Source organism: Lissotriton vulgaris, chromosome 2_1 (assembly GCF_964263255.1).
Source record: "Lissotriton vulgaris chromosome 2_1, aLisVul1.2, whole genome shotgun sequence".
Taxonomy (NCBI): Eukaryota; Metazoa; Chordata; class Amphibia; order Caudata; family Salamandridae; genus Lissotriton; species Lissotriton vulgaris.
The window spans coordinates 572,893,926-572,917,289 of record NC_141687.1 but is presented as its reverse complement, the minus strand read 5'-3'; the positions used below and the strand labels follow the sequence as shown (position 1 = coordinate 572,917,289).

The 23,364-nt window shown below is 45.4% G+C and overlaps 1 long non-coding RNA gene across 1 annotated transcript; it reads right to left on the bottom strand.

The window, feature by feature from the left end:
• Positions 1-3,363: 3,363 nt before the first annotated feature.
• On the bottom strand, positions 3,364-4,136 carry LOC147730757 (uncharacterized). The gene is made up of 3 exons (XR_015308598.1): positions 4,108-4,136; positions 3,972-4,025; positions 3,364-3,429 (listed from the first exon to the last, which is right to left on the bottom strand). It is a non-coding gene; the product is annotated as an uncharacterized LOC147730757 (long non-coding RNA).
• Positions 4,137-23,364: the final 19,228 nt, after the last annotated feature.

The following is a 23,364-nucleotide window of genomic DNA, read 5'->3' as shown; positions in this document are numbered from 1 at the left end:
TGATTATGTCAGGCCATGAGGACACTCAGTCAATCCAGGCACATACATGACCCGGTGCCAACCAAATATGCAACACGCTGGGGAACATATTCGCACTGGCTGTGAAGAAACATTATTAATTGAAGAATAAGGAGAGTGACGAACCTATGGAAGAACACCCAATTGAGTAGTTTGGTTCCAAGAAAGGGCGAGGAGCCCTATTTGTGGAGGCGCTGCACAGTGGATATCTAAAAATGAAAGTTTATCATATTATAGCTCTCCATTTACTGAGCAAGATAAGTGTATAAAAAGGGGAAGGGCTCGCACCTGAAGATGAGGTAAATATGACGTTGACTCTAAGGGAATAATAATCAGGGTGCGAGTAGGTAAAGTGCCGGTAATGCCAATCTAAAATTTAGAAAAAGGCAATGTGAAGGGCATCAAAATTCCAAGGGAAGCCGCGCATGCGAGCAAAACATGCAGAGAAAAGGATGGGCTTACAGCAACTAGTTCCAAGAAGCTCCCAGTATTCCACATAGAGTCACGTAAGCTGGAGGTAGTGGACACATTTCCCTATCTCGAGGTTCTTTATGACCATAAGCATTCTTGGCTAAAGATGATAGCTAATAGAGCTCTTGTAATGGAAAGAAGTGTGATGGCTATTTTTGATTTTACATAGAAGCTAGGGTCTAAGCCTATTGAGACCATAACAAAATGAATACAACGCAAAGACAATCACCCCTGTAATGTATGGGTCAGGGTTTTTTTTGGAGTGGTGAAAAAAGACTCTCTTCACCGTTTAGAGGATGGATTTATTAAAAGGCTATTGACCCTTCCTTGCAGTTGTTTCAACTCTAATTGGTATATCGAATATAGGGGCATATTACCAAGGGCCATTATCGCCGCATTAGCGGGACTTTTTCCCGCTAATGCAGCGATAATTTAATCACCCTATTACCAAGCTATCGCTAACACCAGTTAGCGACAGCTTGTAGGTGATAGCGGGCATTTAGGGGCCCGCTTTGCATGTCAGCGATAGTTATCGCTAATGACATGCAAAGTGAGCGTGCCAAGATGTTAGCGACTGAAAACAGTCGCTAACATCGCTATCTCCGATTACCAACTTTTGGAAATATTTGCGCTAAGCACGAATATCTCCAAAAGATAATGCCTGCCCTGAGCAGTTCTTAGCCATGTTATCCAATGGTAGGGGGATAACATGGCTAAGAGCATTAGCTCGGTAATGCATGAATATCGCTGACTTTTCAGCGATATTCATGCATTTCGGCCGATTTTTATCGCTTAGGAGATAAACCTTGATAATAGCAAGGCTCCTAAGCGATAAAAATAGGCGAAACACGGCGATAAAATTATTGCCGCTAACCAAGCATAGCGATAATTATTGCTTATGCTTGGTAATATGCCCCTAGGTTCCTCATATCTCTCCGATGTTATCAGGCTTGCCCCAATTTTATTATGGCATTCAATTTGGAGGAAGGACACAGTTAATTTAATTCAGAGCATTATCAGGTACGGTTTGCCTCTGGGTAATGTGGATAATGTGCCTAAGATTGTTTGGTTGTAGTATTTGAAATGTACATTGAGATCACTGGGCCTGGGCAAATCAAATGTAAAACCTACTAGTTGCACAACCCTCTCTAAAAAGAGAATCACGCAAATCTTTTTGATGAATGCTGCATATGAGAGAGAGGAGGAAAATTGATCAAAAGCCCCTGTAAGGCTATGTATAATGAACTCCCCTATTTTGCAGGGTGATCACCCGTATATAGGGGTCGATTAGGATCGCGGACGGACTTGTGTCCGTCCGCGACCCCAGAGCAGGAGGGAACCTCCGCATGGCATGCGGAGTTCCCTCCTGTGCAATTAGGATGTGACCGCCACCTTGGTGGTCACATCCTCTATTTTTAACATTGCCGCGGGTGCAGCTTCAAGCTGCACCCGCGGCAATGTTAAAAATGCACGCATTGCATTTGCATGCAGAAAGAGGCAGGCACCGCGCGGTGCCTACCGCTTTCTGCATGCAAATGCAGGGGGGTACCATAGGTACCCCCCATGTGCACCCCCCACCCCCCCTTCACCTAGGGGGCCCACAACGGGCCCCCGCAGTGAAGTTCCGTATGCTTTTCCGCGGCGGAAAACCTGCCGCGGAAAAGCATACTTTACTGGCCATCCTAATATGGTGGACGGTGTCTGGAAGACACCGTCACCATATTAGAGCTTTTCCGCCGCGGTTGTAATCCGACCGCGGCGGAAAAGCTGCGGACGGAAACCAGGACCCACCAGCCATCCTAATCTGGCGGTGGGTCTTTGGTCAGTCCGCTGCGGATTTTCCGCATCCTCGGGGCCGGCGGTGGCTTCCGCCGGCCCCGAGGATGCGGAAAATCCGCAATCATAATGACCCCCTTAGAGTTTGTGTCGAACCTTAAGCATCACTTTATTTTGGTGAGGTTCTGATTGAATTGTATTCCATTGATATTTGTTAAATAATTTACCAGCCTGTCCATGTGATGGAAAGTCAGAGCAGTCTGATATCCACATACTGTTTTTTGTCGTTTTTATAAAATACAAAGGACGAGGTACATTCTCCCTCTTTTAAGGAAATATAATTTTAAACAATGAAGACCAGCACTTAATTTTAACAAAAAACGTAATGATCCGTTAGTGTGTTTCGAAATAGCTTCATTTCTATGGTCTTCTTGGTAGTGCAGGAGAGCTCTTATTGACTGGGAGTCTTGAGTGCTAATCAGATTGATTTGATTAATATCTGATGGCACTTTGCACGTAATAAAGTTTATATTTATGAGAACGCCCACCTTGGGAGTTCAGTGGTCTAATGAAATATGTATTAGAAATCAAAAGAGGGAGGAGGAAGTTTCATCGTCCATTCAGCTTCCTGGCTCAATATTCAGAAAATCAAAATGGGGGAGAATGGACAACTTGTAACTGCGTTTCCAGGGTTTAATATATATTCAAAAACCCTCATACACGCATAAGATTCGAAAGCGGTATATCTTGGTTCTCCCCTTCTAATAATGCGTTATTGCATCATCATTGGGTCTTTGTTTGTCATATGCTTACCTCTAGCCAGAGGTTACCACTGGATGCCTAGTAGTGTCCAGAGATAGGGTCTAAAAGGGCTTATCAATCATGTGAATTAAAAAATCTTTTTCTCACCCAAAAAAAGGGGGAATTATTTATTGAATTCAAACAAGGTGAGTCAAAAATTATTATAAACGCTGTTGTATAGATGTAGATCGCGTGACTAGATCCACTATACAATCAATTGTGTATCAGGTCGACATGTTTCTGCCCCATTACGCCCAGCCGGGTCTATGGGGCATTCATCAGGACTAAAGTAAGTACTTACACAATTTGTGAAGTTACTCTCAGTGGGTCTTGTGTTCCACTGTTATTCAAGGTCAACTGTACCTGCAGATAGGGAGACATAGAAGACACATATACATACAACAAACACAGAAATCACAATAGCGCTAAACTTTAGTCATAGCTTTTGCGGTTATACTATAGCCTCTACAATAACTGAGACATTATTAGAGGTGAGAACTTTTTGCTGTCCACTGGGGGTAAAGGAGGTGTGGGCATTATATAATTACGCTAGTTTTTTCTGTTTGAATTGTTTTTTTTGGTTCATTCTCTAAATACATTCTACGGTCGTTTGCTCAAATATTTAAATAAAGGTGTGAACTCGCTTTCCAATAAGGTGTATTTGTATGTTGGCGCGCGAGACTTATTCGTACACGCATGATATTAAAAGCGTTATGTAGCTCTATAATATGGGTATACACTCTTGTTACAATCTTATTGCGCTATGTTATTTTTAAGGAGGCGCTTTTGTATATGGGCATAATGCAAATTGAACCGTCTCCATCTTAACAAACTTTCCCCAATGACCCTTAGTTTTTTTTTTTTAAATGCGAGTGTTGGCTGCACTTTTTCGAAAAACGCGTTACCTTATATACGGAAGATGTGTGCTTCCTCGGGGGTCAAGGAGAGTTTCTCCAGAGCTGTATGGAGAATGCAAGACATATTCTAAGTATTTTAGCCTTACTTTGAAAGAAAGCGTCTTTGCCATCGTGTCGATCTTACCAGCTGCCAGCGATTTGCCTTCCTGTGATGTCTCTGCCCCCGGAAACTCCAGTTCGGGTGCTTCCTCCTTCTTTTGAATGACTCTACCCAGTAGTCGGCCATAATCATAGAAAGAGGACTCACCGGCTATTCATGAACATAAACAAAATATTTATATTTCGTAGTTCTCAATAGTTATGAATTTATGATGTCAAATATTTGAAGTATCTCGAGACATTGGATAGAGTCTAATTCTTTTCAAGAGGAAATTAGTGTCATAATTTCTCATATCGAACGGTCTGATGAATCTGGCTTAATTACGTATGTTAGTCCTTGTTGTGTTCATTTTGTGAAATATCTCTATGGGGCATGTTTTTTGGTCTAACGAGCACCAAATACACTCAAGGCAGATGTACAGTGTCACGGAAAAAACTGCACTTTGCCTGTGAATTTACAAACGGATAGTTCTATCGATCTGTTCCAACAGAATGCTTGGTGTAGTACATGCTCCAAGTGATTTTATTCCCATGGTGGTGATGTCACGGTACATGGTAAAATATTGTTACGTGGCATATTACTCCGTCTAACGAACACTGTGTGCACTTAATGAAAATGTCTAGTATCACGGATAAACTGGGCTTTGCCTGTGTATTTTCAACAGGTGAATTTCATGGATCTGTATCAGTTCAAGGCTTATCCTGTGTATATGTACCAAATTATTTTATTTCAATGGAGTTGATGCCATGGTACATCATCATTGAGTCCCAAAACGTTGATCTGTAGACGATCCACCCATCGTTGCTCTTTTTCAATAAGAACTCTTTCTGCGTTGTGGTTTTTAATCTGTAACATTTCAATTACTGTCCATCTTATTTTCTCCGCTGTGTGGTTTTGTTCCAGGAAGTGCTTACTCATTTTTGTTGTTACTTTTTTTGTTTTGATATTACTCTTGTGTTCCCCAATTTGTAATTTTACTTTCCTGCATGTCATGCCAATGTATTTCATGTTACACGGACATAGAATCAAGTAAATAATGTGGGTCGAGTTATAGTTCGTATGTTGTAGTTGTGTCCATACTAAAGAGTCTGACAGATTCAGGGTTTTAGTAGCAGATGTGAGTTTGCAAACCATGCAAGTTCCACATGGGAAGTGTCCTGTGACTAGGATCATGTTCCAATTCCTTATGGTCTCCGTATTCTGTTTCATTTGAGGCCTTGTGTGGACTAACATGTCCTTGATGTTTCTGGTTCGTTTGTTAGCAAATCTTGATTTTGGCCAATTTAGTTTACCTGATGTCAAAATTCTCCAATTCCTATTTATTATTTTCTTCACTTCATTGGTAGCTGGACTGTAGGTGGTTACACAGGTCATCAAATCCTCAATGGGTTCTTTCAAGATAGTCTCTAAGAGGCATTCACGAGGTTGGTGTCTGGCTCTCTTTTGACATTTTCGTATTGCTTTTTCGGGTAATTCCTCTTCTGCAGTTTTACAGTAAGATCACTTGCTTGTTTTTTATAATCCTTTGGTTTATTGCAATTCCGTTTTAACCTTATGAATTTTCTGTAGGGTAAATTGTCTCTTAACGGTCTTGGGTGAAATCTCTGGTATGATAATAAACTGTTTTTTGCTGTGGGTTTATAATATGTTTTGGTCTCAATCTTTCCGCTCTCCACAAATAATGTTATGTCAGGAAATCCAGGTGGTCTTTGTCTGCTGTGAACGTGAATCTTAGACAACTGTCTCTATTCTTTAGCCATTCCATGAACTTTTCTAGATTCTCATTACCATCTTTCCAGATCAGTATAATGTAATCAATATATAGTTTCCAAAAAATTATCTTGGAAACGAAAGGGTTGGCATTATTCAAGACATATTTGGACTCAAACTCACTCACGTAGAGTCCAGCTACCGATGGTGCGAATGCAATCCCCATGGATGTACCATGGCACTGGACAAAGAGATCTCCATTATATTAAAAAAAAAATCGGTTAATGCCAATCGGCAACACTCCAATACAAAATGTCGTGGAGTCTGGTAATTCCATTGTTCTGAGAATAAGATGTCCTCCAAAGTTTGGAGAGTTTCTCTTTGGGGGAGGATAGTGTAGAGACTCTCCACATCTAGCCCCACCAATAGCATTTCATCTTTGTTGAATGGCATATCTGTTAGTTGGTTGAGTAGATCTCTAGTATCTTTTAAATACGTTGGGGTTCCCTGGAGCATTGATTTTAGAAATTGGTCGGCAAATTTAGACAGTGGCTCAAGGACTGAGCCTATTCCAGATACTATTGGGCGTCCTGGTGGAGGGAATCTATTTTTGTGTGTTTTTGGAAGCGAATAGAAGTATGGTATCTTCGGTTCACGTGCATCTAAGAATTCTGCCTCATGTTTCGTTATCCAGGAATTAGTTTCCGCTTCACTCACCATTATGTTTATAGTATTCTGTAATCTTGATGATCTTTTTATAGAATTTGGTATCAGACAACAGGCTCGGGCATTGTTGATTTTATCCCTCTTTTGCCAAAACGACGATGCCTCCCCCCTTGTCCGCCGGTTTGATTAAAGGATTATAATATATAGTAAGTTATGTTATGTTATGTTATGTTAAAATAAACTTATATAGTGCACGGCTACTCTAAAAGAGTGTCCCGGCGCTTTCCACAGGCAGCTCCGTGTGTAATAACATAACAAAAAAAAACAAATACAGAAAAGATAGAAAAGGCCCAACAAAGAAGACAATTAAGCATTAAAAAGCCAAGTCTTCAGGCTCTTCCTGAATTGAAGCAGATTAGGGGTACTGCGTAGCGCCAGTGGCAGAGAATTCCACAGCTGGGGCGCCTTAAAGCTGAAGGAACGGCCCCCAGTCCGAGCCTTCCGCACACGTGGAACCACGGCAGTAAAAAGAGATTCAGACCGCAGTGAGCGGGCTGGACGATAGAAGGCCAATCTACGCCGTAGATACCCGGCCCCTGAGCCAAACAGGGCTTTATGCATCAACGTAAGGGATTTAAACATGATCCGCTTACAGATAGGCAGCCAATGAAGCTTCTGCAACAACCCAGAGGCTCGTGACCGCCTGTGCAAGCCAAAGATGGCGCGGGCAGCAGAGCTTTGTGCCACCTGTAGGCGTTGGACCAGGTAATCCGGGAGGCCAAGAAAGAGGGCATTGGCATAGTCGAGCCGGGACCCGATAAGCGCCTGCACGGTAATCCGCCTGTGCTCCGCAGAAAGCAGTGGGAGAAACTTGCGGAGCATCTTCAGAATGCCGAAGCAGGTTCCGGCCAGACCAAGGATGTGCGCTCTCAGTGACAGCTTATTATCAAGTTTGACGCCGAGATTTTTGGCAACCGCAGATGACTGTACGGGAGGGCTCATTTCAGATGGCCACCATTGCCGCCACTCAGGGTCGCTGACACAGCCGAAGAATAGGACCTCCGACTTACTGGAGTTGGCCTTCAGATTGTTGTGCTGGAACCAGTCGAATACCCTGCCCAAACAACCCCGAATACTCTCTCCGTCAAATGGTTGATCTTTACCACAAGTGAAGAGGAGTTGCGTGTCGTCGGCGTAGGACACGATCTGGGCCCCGTAAGCCTCCACCGCCGCCGCCAGGGGGGACATAAAGATGTTAAACAACGATGGGCTCAGCAGAGAGCCCTGTGGAACCCCAACCCCCAAAGGCGGCATCTCAGCGGAGCTCTGGGAGACCCAGATCGTCTGGCGGCAGCCTTCAAGAAAAGATGTGAACCATTTGAGCACCGTCCCCCTAATGCCGATGTCATGGAGCCTGGCGAGGAGCGCCGCGTCTGGGGACGGTATCAAAGGCCGCCGACAGGTCCAACATGACTAACATGGCCTTGCCACCAACATCCAAGGTCTCCCTGATGATCTCGGAGACCTCCAACAATGCCGTTTCCGTGCTGAAGTTGGGACGGAAACCGGATTGGGAGGGATGGAGCAGATGGTTGGTTTCAAGAAAGCTCGACAAGACGCCATGAACATGTTTCTCGGTGATCTTGACCAGAGCCGGGAGAAGTGAAATTGGCCTATAATTGGCCAAGACCTCGGCATCAAGGCCCGGCTTTTTCAAGAGGGGGATCACCATCGCCCTCTTCCAGGTGCTACGCACCCTTCCCTCCCTCAAGGAGGCATTAAGGATGGGATTGACCAGGGGATTCACCACCGCCGCCATCCCAGCCAAGAATTTGGCAGGGCATGGGTCAAGTGGCGAGCCTGATTTGAGGCTGGTAAGCAGTGCCCGCGACGCCTCGCTAGTGACAGCTGAAAAAACTGCCAACACTGCGGCAGGCGTGGGCGGTGGCTCACGTTCCGCTCCGGGGCCACAGCCACCATCCTCAACGCTCTCCGAGAAGGAGGCCTGAATCGCCTTGATCTTATTAGTGAAAAAGCTGGCGAGATTACACGCCCACGCCTCCGATGGCACTGGTGGGGGTGAGTAGGAGCAGGGGGTCGTAAACTCCTTCACCACCGTGAAGATCTCCTTGCAGGAGTTCGCCGCCACCTCAATCCTCTTAGCAAGGTATTCTTTTTTGGCACCTAAGATGTCCCGGTGATAGGCCTTTATAACCGCCCTGTAGGCGAGTTTGGCCTCCTCATTATATTGAAGGCGCCAAGCCCGCTCAGCAACCTTGCATTGGCTGCGAGCCACCCGCAGCGCCTCAGTAAACCACGGCGCAGATTGCCGTAATGCCGTGGACCGAGGGGCTGCCAGCGGGGCAAGATCGTCCAGCCTTTCAGTCAGCCAGGACTGCAGAGCCTCCGTGTCTCTTTCCAGATCACCCTAGAGGTAACAGTGATGTTCCTCGAGCGCCTGCTCTAACATATCAGGTGTCACTCTATGGAGCGCTCTCGAGGCCGGTCTAGGTAGCATGGGGGCGGTGTTATCCGGCCGCCCATTCTCAAACACAGAGAACCTTTATTTATTTATTTATTTTGCGGGTTTGTAGAGCGCTTGAATAGACTCCTGAGGGAGTATCTCCGCGCTATTTGACTGCTGAACCTGCAGGAGATCGAATTCCAAGGTTCCTAGACTGTGTGGTTAGACCTGGAACAAAAACGTCTTGAGCTTTTTTCTGAAGGCCAGATGATTTTCAAGCTGCCTAAGCTGGAGAGGGAGACCATTCCATATCCTTGGTCCCTTCACAGACAGGGCCTTACCCCCTTGCCTCACCCGCTTGATCCTAGGAATCGAGAGAAGCATTTGGTCACTGGACCGTAGAGCACGAGAAGGAACGTACGGAACAAACTTGTCTGCCAGATAGGAGGGACCCAAACCATGAAGTCCTTTGTGGACCGTACAACAGATCTTAAAAACAACTCTCTGACGGATGGAAAGCCAATGAAGCCTGGCAAGAAGAGGTTTTGAAGGTGTTCTCGGGGGAGCATTTAGAACCAGTCTGGCTGCGGTGTTCTGCACAACCTGTAACCTATCCAGGTCCTCCTCATTAGCGGACAACAGGAGACAATAGTCAAGGCGACTAATAACCAACGCCTGGACCAGGGTCTTTCTAATGGTGTCTGGAAGCAATGGAAAAACTCTACGCAGCAATCCGATGGTCCGGAAACAAGATCCAACAATGTTGGTGACATGCTGCTTCAAGCTAAGTTCTTGTTCCAGACGGACCCCTAGGTTCTTGACTGTCTGCTTAGGCTCGGGGACTGGGCCTAGATCTGAAGGCCACCAGTCAGGAGCCCAGCAGATCTTAGCCTCACCGAAAAGCATAACCTCTGTCTTTGAAACATTGCACTGCAACATATTCAAAGACATCCACTGGGAAACTGCTCTCATCCCCTCAGAGAAAGAATGTAATACCTCTGGAGTAAGATGATCAAAGGGAAAGAGCAGCTGGGTATCGTCAGCGTATGACACTGGGCAAAAACCAAAGGTTCTCAGGATATTAGCCAGGGGGGCCACATAGATGTTGAATAATGTAGGGCTCAAACAGGAGCCCTGTGGCACCCCCTTAGTAATCCTGGTCTCCTCGGATCGGAAATCGCCCATGGTGACACATTGGGTCCGATCCGAAAGAAAACTCTTTAGCCAAGCCAGTGCCATGCCCCCTAGTCCACTCCCAGTCAGACGCTCGACCAAAATCTCATGAGAGATGGTATCAAAAGCTGCCGATAAATCTAGCAGCACCAGGACAGCTGATGTTCCTTTGTCCTGGAGCATGCGTAGATCATCGGTAATCGACAGTAATGCTGTTTCCGTGCTGTATTTTGGTCTAAAGCCCGACTGAGATGGATCTAGGGCACCAGTATGTTCCAGGTGATTAGACAAATGCTTATTGACGTGCTTTTCTATGAGCTTTCCCATGAATGGTAAAAGGGAAATGGGTCTCAGATTGGTCATGTCAGCCCATGCGGTGGCGGTGTTCTTACGAATGGGTCGCACTTGGGCTCTCTTCCACTCCAGCCTATGATCCGTCCAGAGCACAGGCAGAGTCTCTACATCAGCAAGCGGAGCTGATGAAAACACTTGATCGAGGGTATGCCCTCTCTCATGCGTAGGACCTGACACGAACGGTACAAGGCCCAGAGGAGATGTAATGTCCAGCAGTTTGATAGTGTCCGGATCGCCTGTCACATCGAGATGGAAGTTGAAATCGCCCGCCACTACACAGTGCTGTGTAGTAAGCGCCAGTTCGGAAATCGCTGTCTGTAGATCCTCCAAGAAGAAGCCCATAGGGCCTGGCGACCTATAGACCAACAACCCTAATACTAAGTGAATTGTTTTTTATCTTAATAAGTGGTATTACTTCCTATATCTACCTGTTATTCATTTTTCCAACCTTAGAATAAAGACGGATAACTCTTCTATCAACCCCAGGAAAAGTGTTCAACAGAGTCATCGTTGACCAACTGAAGGAACAAGTCGAAGCTCTGTTACAAGACCAGCAAGCTGGCTTCGGCAAAGGTAGTTCCTGCACAGACCAGATTGTAACACTGTGCATCATTATTGAGCAGTTGATGGAATGGAACTACCACCTCTATGCAAACTTCATCGGCTACGAGAAGGCATTCAACAGCATGGACAAGGAGACCATTTGGAAACTCCTCTGCCAGTCCGGAACCCAATCACCACTGAAGATACCATCCCCCTGATGAACTCCATCCACTCAGGATCGCCAACCGACCCATGTCCCCACCACATTTTCAACAAAGCAGACTCCATTATCGCACCCCACCTCCGAGACCTCATCAACTGCTCCCTCAACTCCGCTACCTTCCCGGAAAGCTGGAAACATGCCGAACTCAGCGCCCTTCTGAAGAAACCCACAGCAGACCCCACTGAACTTAAGAACTACCGCCCCATTTCGCTCCTCCCATTCCCTGCCAAAGTCATTGAGAAAGCCGTCAACAGTCAGCTCGCCGCCTTCCTCGAATCCAACAAATCCCTCGACCCATCTCAGTCCGGCTTCCGAGCCAAACACAGCACTGAGACCGCCCTCATCGCAGCAACAGACGACATTCGAACTCTACTGGACAACGGAGAAACAGCTGCCCTCATCCTACTTGACCTCTCCGCAGCCTTCGACACTGTCTGTCATAGGACCCTTATACAACGCCTCAGCAACCTCGGAATACAAGGAAAAGATTTGGACTGGATCATCTCGTTCCTCGCCGGAAGAACCCAGAAAGTCCGTCTCCCCCCTTTCAAATCGGAAGCCACTGAAGTCATCTGCGGCGTTCCACAAGGATCATCACTCAGTCCCACCCTCTTCAACGTATACATGAGTCCCCTCGCATCCATCGCACGCCAACACAACCTCAACATCATCTGCTACGCAGACGACACCCAGCTGATCCACTCCCTCACCAAAGACCCAAACACCGCCAAAACCAACCTACACGAAGGGATGAAAGAAGTAGCCGAGTGGATGAAGAACAGCCGCCTAAAACTGAACTCAGACAAAACAGAAGTCCTCATCTTAGGATCATCCCCCTCCTCCTGGGACGACTCATGGTGGCCACCGGCCCTGGGAAACGCACCCAAACCAACAGACCATGCACGTAACCTGGGCTTCATCCTGGACTCCTCCCTCTCGATGACCAAACAAGTCAACGCCGCCTCTTCATCATGCTTCAACATCCTACGTATGCTCAAAAAAATCTTCAGTTGGATCCCCACCGAAACAAGAAAGACGGTCACCCCTTTATTTATTTATTTATTTATTTATAGAGTTTTGTATAGCGCGGACAAGACCCGTGGGTATCAGAGCGCTTAACATAGAAAGAATTACAGGTAGACATTATAATAGCAGTTATAACAACAAAACAGATATGAGGTAGAAGGCAATAAACTGTAAGGAAGTGATTAGATATATATATTCCTAACGCCTGTGCAATTAGCATTAGGTGGCGAACAAGGCTTAGCTTGTGTCATAGTAATATAGCCAAGCTCGGTGAAGTAGGGTTATAAGGCATTACAGTGCATATCAAGGTTCATATAGATAAACACAGTGAGGTAGAGGTTATATAGTTTTGTCTGTGAGAAATAGATATAAGTTCACAAATATATGAGGTAGCAGTAAAGTGTCTAGCCGAGGGTTGGACGTGGAATCAGTCAATTGTCAGATATTGATCTTCAAATTATTAATGAAGAGGACAACCCTCTTTTAGCTTAAATGTCCATACCAGTTATCTGTAGGTTTCTCTATGTAGGGTATTTACTCATCAAGTGGCTCTTCAGTTCCCGTTTGAATGTTACAGTATTTTGAATCTTCCTGATGTTTGGAGGGAGTGAGTTCCAGATTCTGGGGGCAGCTCCGGAGAATGCTCGGTCATAGGTCTTTATCTTGTGGAAAAAGGCTGGTCGTAATAGCAACTCTTTTGCGCTTCTATTTTGGTCTGTTGCCTCCTGATAGCTTAAGTTTCTTGGCTAGGTATCTAGGCATGTTGTAGTGCACCGCTTTATGGGTAATACAGGCCATCTTCATTTGAATTCTGGCCTCGTAAGGTAGCCAGTTTAGTGCTTTCAGGTGAGGAGATATGTGATTAAATTTCTTCGTTCCCGTAATGAGTCTAGCCGCTGTGTTGAGGCAGGCTTTTAGTGGTGCTGTGGATGTTTTCGGTAGGCCAGCTAATGTGGTGCAACCGTATTCGATCCTCGAGATAACTAGTGATTGGATAGCCAGTTTTAGATCCGCCTCTGAGATAAAGGGTTTCAGTTTTCTTAAATAGTTCAAGTGGAAGCGGGTGCTCTTGGCCATTGAGTTAATGTGGTCTTTCATGTCGAGGTTCTCATCTAACGTAATTCCTAGTGATTTGGCTGAGTTAACTAGGGTCGGGGTGCAATTTAGCGCCGTCACAAATTTAGTCCATTCCTTTACCTCAGATTGGTTCCTTTTCGGTGAAATTAGCAGGAATTCTGTTTTATAGGCATTTAGTTTCAGATGATTCATTGTTAACCATCGCAAAGCTCTCTTTAGTGTCTTGTTCATTAGATCAGTGTCATCAAGGGAGGCGATCTTTATGTATATTTGCGTGTCATCTGCATACATATGATAGGATATATGTGATTTTCGAAGGATCTCCGTGAGAGGTTCTACATACAAGTTGAATAGGTCTGGGGATAACGTTGAGCCTTGCGGGACCCCGATTGCGTGTGGGCGCGGGGAAGAGATTGCTTGGTTAACCAGGAATCGCTGAGTCCTGTTCTGTAGGAAAGAATTGAACCATTTCAGCACGTCTCCGGACAAACACATCCTGTCTTGTAGCCTGGTCATTAGTACTTCGTGCTTTACCGTGTCAAATGCTGATGACAGGTCTAGGAGGATCAGTAGGCATGCTTGATTTCGGTCTAGTGCTTGTAAGGCGTCATCAACAATATGCAGGATCGCAGTTTCAGTACTATGCCCTGTTCTGAATCCTGATTGGCAATCATCTAGTAGTGAGAACTTAGCGATGTGTTGACTCAGTTGGCCCTGCACGCATTTCTCAATGAGTTTGGCCAGTAGAGGGATGTTGGTCACAGGCCGATAGTTATTCGGGTCTGTTGCATCAGCTGTCGGTTTTTTGATGATGGGCACTACCTGCCCTGTTTTTAGGCAGTCAGGGAGGGTCCCTTGTGCAAGTGAAGCATTTATTATCTCGGTCCAGATCTGAACTAGAGTGTGGCTGATTTCTCTTACACACTTAGCCGGTAGAGGGTCTTGATAGTCGTTGTTCGGTCTAAGTTCCGCTAGCATTTTGGCGATCTTTCCCTGGTCGTATAATTCAAATGTGTCCCAGTTTGCCTTATTTTTTGTTTGGAGACCCTCTGTTGACACATTAGCCTAATTTTTAGGTGGAGGAAGGGTCATAAGGTTAGCTGCTGCACTTGTGAGTTCAACTTCTAGCAGTTTGGATTTTTCAGTGAAAAATGAGGAGAATTTCTCGCAGCTTATGGGAGTTTTTGTCTTCTCTTGAACCGTTTTGGCTAGTTTATTTGACTGATGTTTTAAGATCTCGAAGTGTTTTCATGGTCTGTTTATGGCACTGTCCAGTTCAGCTCTGATAAATTCTTTTTTGGAGTTAATTATCTTTTTGTTATATAAAAACTCCAACGCATCCAAAACGCTTCAGCCAGACTCATCCTAGACATCCCCCGCCAAGCTCACATTTCCGGGCACCTGAACGACCTCCACTGGCTCCCCGTCAACAAGAGAATAACGTTCCGTCTCCTCACCCACGCACAAAGCACTCTACGACCTAGGACCCGAATACCTCAACACGTGCCTGTCCTTTTACACCCCCACCCACCAACTACGATCGTCCAATCAAGCCCTCGCCGCAATTCCACGCATCCAAAGATCCACCATGGGGGGAAGATCCTTCTCATACTTAGCGGCCAAGACCTGGAATTCTCTCCCCACCCACCTCCGCATCACACAGAACCACCTCTCCTTCAGAAAACAACTAAAAACCTGGATATTCGAAAAGTAAAACACCCCCCCTCCCTCAAGCACCTTGAGACCCTCTGGGTGAGTAGTGCGCTATACAAATTTAAACTTGACTTGGCTTGAGTCTAACTTAGTAGAGAATTGGCCTGAGAGCGAAGTTTCTGATTTAGGAGTAAAATGTAGCTCCTCATACAATGCCGCTAGAGGGGTGCCTGGACCAAGCCCCAACTAAGTTCAGAGGAAGTTATTCTCAGCTACTTGGAGAGGATGAACCTTCACAAAACCCCATAGTTCCACATACAGTGCAGCCGCCACTACCCTTTGCTTATATATTGCAAAACAACACTGATACTTCTAGCACCGGGCTTATGCCTAAACTTTAAAATTGCTCCAGCCAACTGTCTGAAAACTAACGTAGCTTTCTGAATTTGACTCCCCCAGCACAAATTCTATGAGAATCGAATTCCCAAATAGTAAAACTGCTTAACAGTTTCCAGGGGTATACCTTCAACTGAAGGCTTTCGCTTAAAACAGGGAGAGGGCCTCAATACCATACTCTTTGTTTTGCTACCATTATTGGTCAACGACTTCTGATCGCAATACTCCACATAGCGTGTTAGTAACCTATGGACTGCGTTTTCAGTCCATGCCATCAGAACAGCGACATCCACCTACAATAATATTGACACCTGCTTTCCAGCTACAGTGGGGATATCTATGGGTTCTTACATCAAATAATCTACTGCATCATTTTAAAGAAGGACAAAATATCAAGAGAGGCAGCACATAACCCTGCTGGGAATCTTTTTAGATCGGGAAGAGTACGGTACACTGTCCATCCAGACCATACTGTACTTTGGCCGTGTTACTAGTGTGTAAAGCATGTATCGCCACTACGAATGAGGGGTCTGCCAGGGATCTCCACAGCTTCTCTCTGCTGACTAAATCAAAAAGCTGCTTTCAGGTCCGCAAATATTAAGAACAGCGATGACTTCCTCACCACCATAAACTTGTAGGAGATCATATATAACCAGAGAGCCTCGTCAATGGTCTTGATGCGAGGCCTAAATCCAGCTTGCACTTCCGTCATAATGCTGTAAGCATCAACCCCCATCTGGAGGCAGTTAAGCGGGATTTTCCAAAGAATCTCCCTGCCCTATCCAGGAGGGAGATCGGACTGTAATTGGATGGGCTAAATCAATCAACTTTCATACAGATCGACAGAATAATAGTGGAGCACCATGAAGGGGATACCGATTTACCAGCAAAGGCCGAATTAAACACTTCAGTAATAATGCTGGCCCACATTTATACGTCAATAGGTACCATTTTAGGACCTGTGGCTTTATGTTTCTGTACATAAGTCAAGGCTCCCACCACCTCTGGTGGTAAGGTACCAATTATGCAGGGCCCAGAGCAGATGTTCTCTCTGGCTGACAGGGGGACTGTGGGGTTACACTGTATAAGTTACTAAAGTGGCCAATCCAAACAGATGACCCAAAGTATGTTTCTATAGTGTTCACTGCCACATTTAAAGATCTCTCAAAGACAGGCGGTAATATATGTGCCTACAGATCATTATTATTACGAATATTGTATTATTTAGCTACAACCAGACCAAGGAAGGTGAAAGGACACTTTACATTTAACCAATAAACTAGAACAAGGGATACATCGTAATAAGGAAAGGGAAATACCCTTTCAAAATTTATGACAGTAGAATACATACAGACAGGCGAAGACTTCTGTGCAGAAAACAATAATAAGCTAGGCAGATTAGGTGATCTAGTAAACTGATCTAATTCTGTGATTTAACTATAAAGAGTAGGCTGGTTTTAGAGCAGAAAATATTAGAACAGATGCATTTTGAGCTGTTTTCTAAAAGCAAGGAGAGTTGTGAGCTTTCTAAGGTTAACAGGTAGAGAGTTCTGTGCAGCCACCACTGCTCCAGAGAATAATTGTTTCTTTTCAAATAAAGATTTACATTTGGAACTTCCTACTCTGAGATCCCTTGCTGCTCAGACTTCTGGATCATCCTGAGAGGTTTCTGCTAGATTAGAAGAACTGTTTTCATGTGGAGAAGTGTGGCTCAATGGTTAGAGCAGGCAGACCTCGATGCAGAGCTTTGTCCAGGGACCAGGATTCGATTCCTGCCCCAGCGGGTCTCGGGCTCATTAATTCCCCCGACCGGATATTCACACCTCAGTGCCTATTCTGATCTTGGGTCCCACGCTGCAACTCTGGGCAATAGCTTGCTTAGTCTCCACAACGGCCCCCACAACGCGAGGGATGGCTGGTCTGCACCATGGGGGTGCCCAGGAGTGGACACTTCACAGGGAAAGCCAGGAAGGGTTCCCTTGCGGTATTCGTACAAGCGCCAGGAAACCCACTGCGGGTAGCTGTGCGCTATACAAGTACAAAAACATTTACAATTACAACATTAAATTTACATTTTCATGTATGACCTTATGCAAAAGAATACTAAGCTTGAAGTGTATTCTTGTTTTTCGGAAGCAAGTGGGGTTATAAAAAATAGACATATGTGAATTCTGAGTGGCAGCCATGTTTTTGTCTCACCTAAGGTTATTTTATTGTTTTCTTTTTAAAAACTCCCAAAGAGGGAATTGGTTTGAGAAAAATAAAAAACAATGGCTCTGCATAGGGCGATTTCAAGCCTTTGTTTTCCCTGACCAGTCCACTGTGATTCTCATGGAGGGCCTGAGTAGAATAAATCACTGGTGGCAGTCAATTGGACATTGTGGTCCTTTGTCCTACAGTCTGCAGGCCAAGTGTTTACAAAGCTGGGGCCAGCTAGGCTATGAAACAAACTCAACTGTCTTGAAGTGTGCAGTATTACTTGGTGCCTAATAGCATCCATCTCCAATCAACCGCATCTAATCACGCCTAAGTGAAGCCCTCATCTGGGAAACCATAATAAGGGGACGAGTCCCATCACTCACCAAGGTGACATGCTTCATCATATGGGATCTCCTCCCGGCTGTAACCCCTAGTACAGCCGAAGGCTACAACCCCCTCACTGTGAAGGAGGAGCACAGAGATGTTTATACAGACTTAAATCTTGAGCTGCACCCACGAAGGTCGCCCTGTGTGCGCAGTGACTATTATCGAATTTTAAAACGCCGCTTTAACGTGCAATCGCGCTTTTTATAATTATCCCTGTTATTACTTAGTTTAATTTGTGTTGTGGTTACCCTTTTTTTTAAACGGCCCTCACCTGCACTATAATCGGTAAAAGCACCGCACTTGGCGGGCCCTTGTCCCGGTTGTCGAAACTTGGCGGCCATATTGGGGGAGGAGGACGCCTGACGGCGCCACTTTGCTTCGCGGTCTAGACGTCACAATGACGCTAGACCCTACTTAAGGGGGATAAACTAGGCGCTCAGCCATTATACAGACTTAAATCTTGAGCTGCACCCACGAAGGTCGCCCTGTGCGCGCAGTGACTATTATCGAATTTTAAAACGCCGCTTTAACGCGCAATCGCGCTTTTTATAATTATCCCTGTTATTACTTAGTTTAATTTGTGTTGTGGTTACCCTTGTTTTTAAACGGCCCTCACCTGCACTATAATCGGTAAAAGCACAGCACTTGGCGGGCCCTTGTCCCGGTTGTCGAAACTTGACACCATATTGGGGGAGGAGGACGCCTGACGGCGCCACTTTGCTTCGCGGTCTAGACGTCACAAGGTCGCTAGACCCTACTTAAGGGGGTCACACCAACGCGCAGCGGATATGCGCAGTGGATCGCCGAATTTCCGCCGGAGTTACGCCAGAGTTAGCCCGTCTGTGCCCTCCGTGCCAGAACGGGCCAGAACGGGCCTGTGGCCATGACTCCTTCAATTGACTCAATGACTCCTTCAATTGACTCCTGTGGTCCTTGCACCTATTCTAGTGAGATATTACAATCCCTACGTCCTACTCCTCATACTAATTGTACTGTTTGCTCCCTTCCAATTCATAACTTCGATTGTATGGGTTGTAGTTTTTTGACCGGTAAAATGTCTACTTGTAAAGCAATGCGCCGTTCTTACAATCATGGTAGACGGAGGAGATCGCATACTCATTCGATCAACTCTACACTCCAATTTTGGAGTATCAACTGTCGTTCCCTCCCGAAGCACAAATATCACATCTATGACTTTATTGTCGAAGAACAGCCAGACGCATTGTTTCTCACGGAAACCTGGCTTCAGGATCATTCTGGTCCTGATACCGCCATCGCTGTCCCTAATAACTATGTAATGGTGAGACTGGACAGAAACTCCGGAAAAGGGGGGGGGGATTGCTATAATCTTTAAATCTTCCTATACTTGTAAGCTCGAAACTCTTCCCATGCTTGGTAGTGAGACCGCCCTTTTTAAATTAGTTATCAATCCCAAATTTACCTTATCAGGTCTCCTGATCTACCGTCCTCCCGGTAATGCTCTTTCTTGGGTTTCGTCATTAGCCGACACTATAGCCCCCTTACTCCTTAAGGCAGCCAATTTTACCATTCTTGGCGATCTCAATTTGCATCTTGAAGACCCACAGTGTACCATCAGCAAACGTTTTTTGTCTGATCTGTAGGCTCTTAATCTTTCCCTGCTAAATGTTGGCCCTACTCACTCTGCTGGACACCAATTGGATCCCATTCTCTCTAATCTCTCTTTTAATTGCTCTCAGTGTGGTCGTCCTTTGGAATGGTCTGACCATTTCGCAGTTCACTTCTCTCTATCTTTTACTAAGAACCAGACCAATAGTATCTCTGATAAGGGTGCACCAATTCATTGTTGGGGTAAACTTGATATTAATAAGTTTAACCAACATCTCTCAGATACCCGTCCTGAGGAATTTGGGGTTCCAATCGAGGAGCTGAACACCACTGTCTCCCATTGGCTTTCAAACGCTGTAAATACCCTCCTCCCGCTTTCCTCGACTCATTCCAGGTCCCATCGCCTTCCGGCACCTTGGTTTTCCACCGACCTGAAGGCCATGCGTATCAAATGCATGGCCTTGGAACGGAAATGGAGGCACTCTTATTCAGTCTCATTGAAGACTGTTTATAAAGAAGCTCTAAAGGAATATCATTCTAAATGCAAAATTGCAAGAGCGGCTTACACTGCGGATACAGTTTCTCAAGCTCTAAACTGTCCTCGCACTCTCTTCTCCGTCGTCAAAAAACTGACAGGTGCCGACACCATTCCATCACCGCCAGCTTTAGAGGAGGCCCAGTGTAACGCTATCGCGAAATTCTTCATCGCTAAAGTCGAACGTATTTACGACTCTATGAGTGTTTCCTTGAATGCTAAGGAACCTCATTTGAGTCAGGCAGTGGAGATCAAACAGCCCTCTCCCACGGTGAAGGTAACGCACTGGCAATTGTTTGATGACATCTCGTTCTTCACCTGCCTAAGTACTGTTAGATCCGGTTCACCCCGTGACCCGGTACCTGTCAAAATCCTTAAATCACTGGATCTTGAACCTCGTCGGGTTCTTATGAGACTTTTAAATGCCTCACTAACTGAATCCCATGTGCTACAGGATTGGAAGCACGCAATGGTCGTCCCTCTTTTAAAAAAAGCGGGTGCTGATGTGTCCAATCTGGCCAATTTCAGACCGATATCCTTGCTGCCTGTACTCTCCAAAGTGTTGGAAAGGCATATCAACACCCAACTTTCCCATCTAGTGGAATCTTCGGGATTTTTACATCCATCCCAGTCTGGCTTTCGTGCTCACTATTCCACAGAGACCACCCTCCTCGGGGTGATAGAGAGTGTAAGGCACGGTATCAATCGCGGGGAAACATCTGCGCTCATCCTTCTGGATTTGAGCGCGGCATTCGATACCGTGTCCCATTCCATACTTTTGAACTCTCTCCAATTCCTGGGAGTGGATGGTCCAGCTTTGGCTTGGATCGCCTCTTTTTTAAGTGAGCGTACCTTCCAAGTCTTTTCTGCAAAAGCCACATCCTCCACTTGTCCATCGGCATACGGCGTTCCTCAGGGGTCCATACTCAGGCCTTTATTGTTTAACATCTATGTGAGACCCCTGGCCTCCATTGCGGAGGATGCTGGGCTGACAATTTTTTCATACGCTGATGACACCCAGATTGTTTTCTCCCTTTCCAACAGCTGGAGCAGAAATATATCGGCTCTGAAAATCGGATTGTCACGTGTAGCTGAGTGGATGCAGAGGCATCTCCTCAAACTATATGGTGACAAAACCGAGATTCTTATCTTAGGGAAGCATAAAGACCTATGGGGCCCCGAACATTGGCCTAGTGAGATGGGTCCACTCCCTCAGCCTTCTTCTGTGGTTCGCAACCTCGGCTTCTTGATAGACGAGAAACTCTCCATGAGACAGCAGGCCACAAAGGTGGCCGCCACCTGCTTTGTCACCTTGCGATGGCTCCAGAAAATTCTCTGGATGCTGCCTCTTGCCACCAGAAGAACCGTTGTCCAGGCGTTAGTAACATCTCGCCTGGACTACGGCAATGTCCTCTATCTTGGCGCCGATGTGGCTACCGTTAATAAACTTCAGGTCGTCCAGAATTCGGCAGCCCGACTTCTTTGTAATATCCCCAGGAGATCATCTGCCACTCAGGCTCTGCGTGACTTACACTGGCTCAAGATCCCCAACCGCATCAAATTCAAAGCCATTTGCTATCTTTTTAAAATCAAGCAGGGCTCAGCCCCAAAGTATTTACAAAGTCTGGTCCAACTTTACAAACCTAGTCGCACACTTAGATCTTCTTTCAACTGAGACTTTATTGTCCCATGATTCAAGCTTGCTAGGATGGGGGGACGGACCTTTTCACATCTAGGTCCTAAATACTGGAACGCGTTACCCACCTCTCTGAAAACTGAAACAAATCTTTTTATCTTCAGAAAAAAACTGAAAACTTTTCTTTTTTAAAGTTCTTGCTTCTCGAGTTCAATCTATGGTGCTGTTCTAATTGGTCTGTTGTTCCTTCTTGAGTCTATCCCTTGCGCCGGGAAACCCACTGCGGGTAGCTGTTGCGCGATATAAGTTTAATAAAATAAAATAAATAAAAGGATCCCCTAGGATATACTATAATCCAGAAAGTGCTGAGGTGTGCTACTAGGTGATGGGGGCAGTGCTAGGAAAAAAGTGAATTAAAAGTGGCTACCAAGAGAAAAATTGTTTTTTATTATATATCCCTTGGTATCAGGATTAAAAATCAGTGCTAAGGCAGTTTTGGAAAAAATAAATTGCAACCTTCTAGTTAGAGGGTTGGTCTACATGTTTCAGCTATTGTGGCCTAAAGAGTGTCTAGCCTTCCTCAGGACCTACAAAGTGTAAGCTACTGCATTTAGATGTGACAACAAAAATATGAGAACGTGAATGTAACTGAAAAAAGGATACAACTTATCGCAGCACTTGTTTCAGTTCACGGAGCATGGTGTAGTTTAACTCGTAGTGTGCGGGTAAAGGAACTCACCACACCTGGCCCCTGATCAGGACGTGAGGCACCGCTCTATTTGTCGGTACCCCAGGGTTAACTAAGCCATGGTCAGAGATAGCTAGGCTATGCCAATGGAAAACCTCTAAAGAGGGTGCTAATTGTGAGTTTGGTGGTTCTGTAGACTGAAAGATAAGTCAAGAATCTGAGCCCTGAACCTCAATGTTCGCTGTAACTTAAAGTATATCTATGCTGACTGGAACAAAAATCTGTAAGATATGTACACCATTAGAGATATGTCTTCTCTCTAAAACTAAAACATACATATTCTGTGATGTCCTGCTGTTTACGGTTTAATTCCGTAAGGTTTATGAAACCTGAGAAACAGTTCTAATAATTTAAGAGATAGTTCTGCGGATAAGGCCTGAGCCTGTAAATTGGTTGTGATCAAGGGTTAGCCATATTGCATGATGGCTTGCCCTATACAGTTTATGTAACATACCATGTGTATTTGTAAAGCCCATTTTAACCAGGTGTTTATCTTTTAACTAAATAACAGATTTTTATTGTTACCCATCTCAATGCAACCCATTGTATCACCCTGGGAAGGATAAATGACCTGAAGACTCACTCAGATTCGAACCTGTGACCATTAGGTCAAACACAGATGTATTATTCCACTGTGCAACCTAACTTAACTTCTAAGAGCTTGCTCTGATGTCAAAAAAATAAATATCATGGGTGTGGCCAGCAACATGGCCGTGTAGCTGCGTCAATTAGCAGCTACGACAGCCTAAAGTAAATCCTGTACATAATCCTGAACTTCATTAGCCATCCAAAGAGCGGAGGGGACGCACTCTCCCCCAGTCCCACAGCAGCTTCAATAAACTCCCAGGCAGCTGATCCAGGGCAAAATACGGCTCCAGAAGAAAAGAGGAAGTTAGGCTCGCAA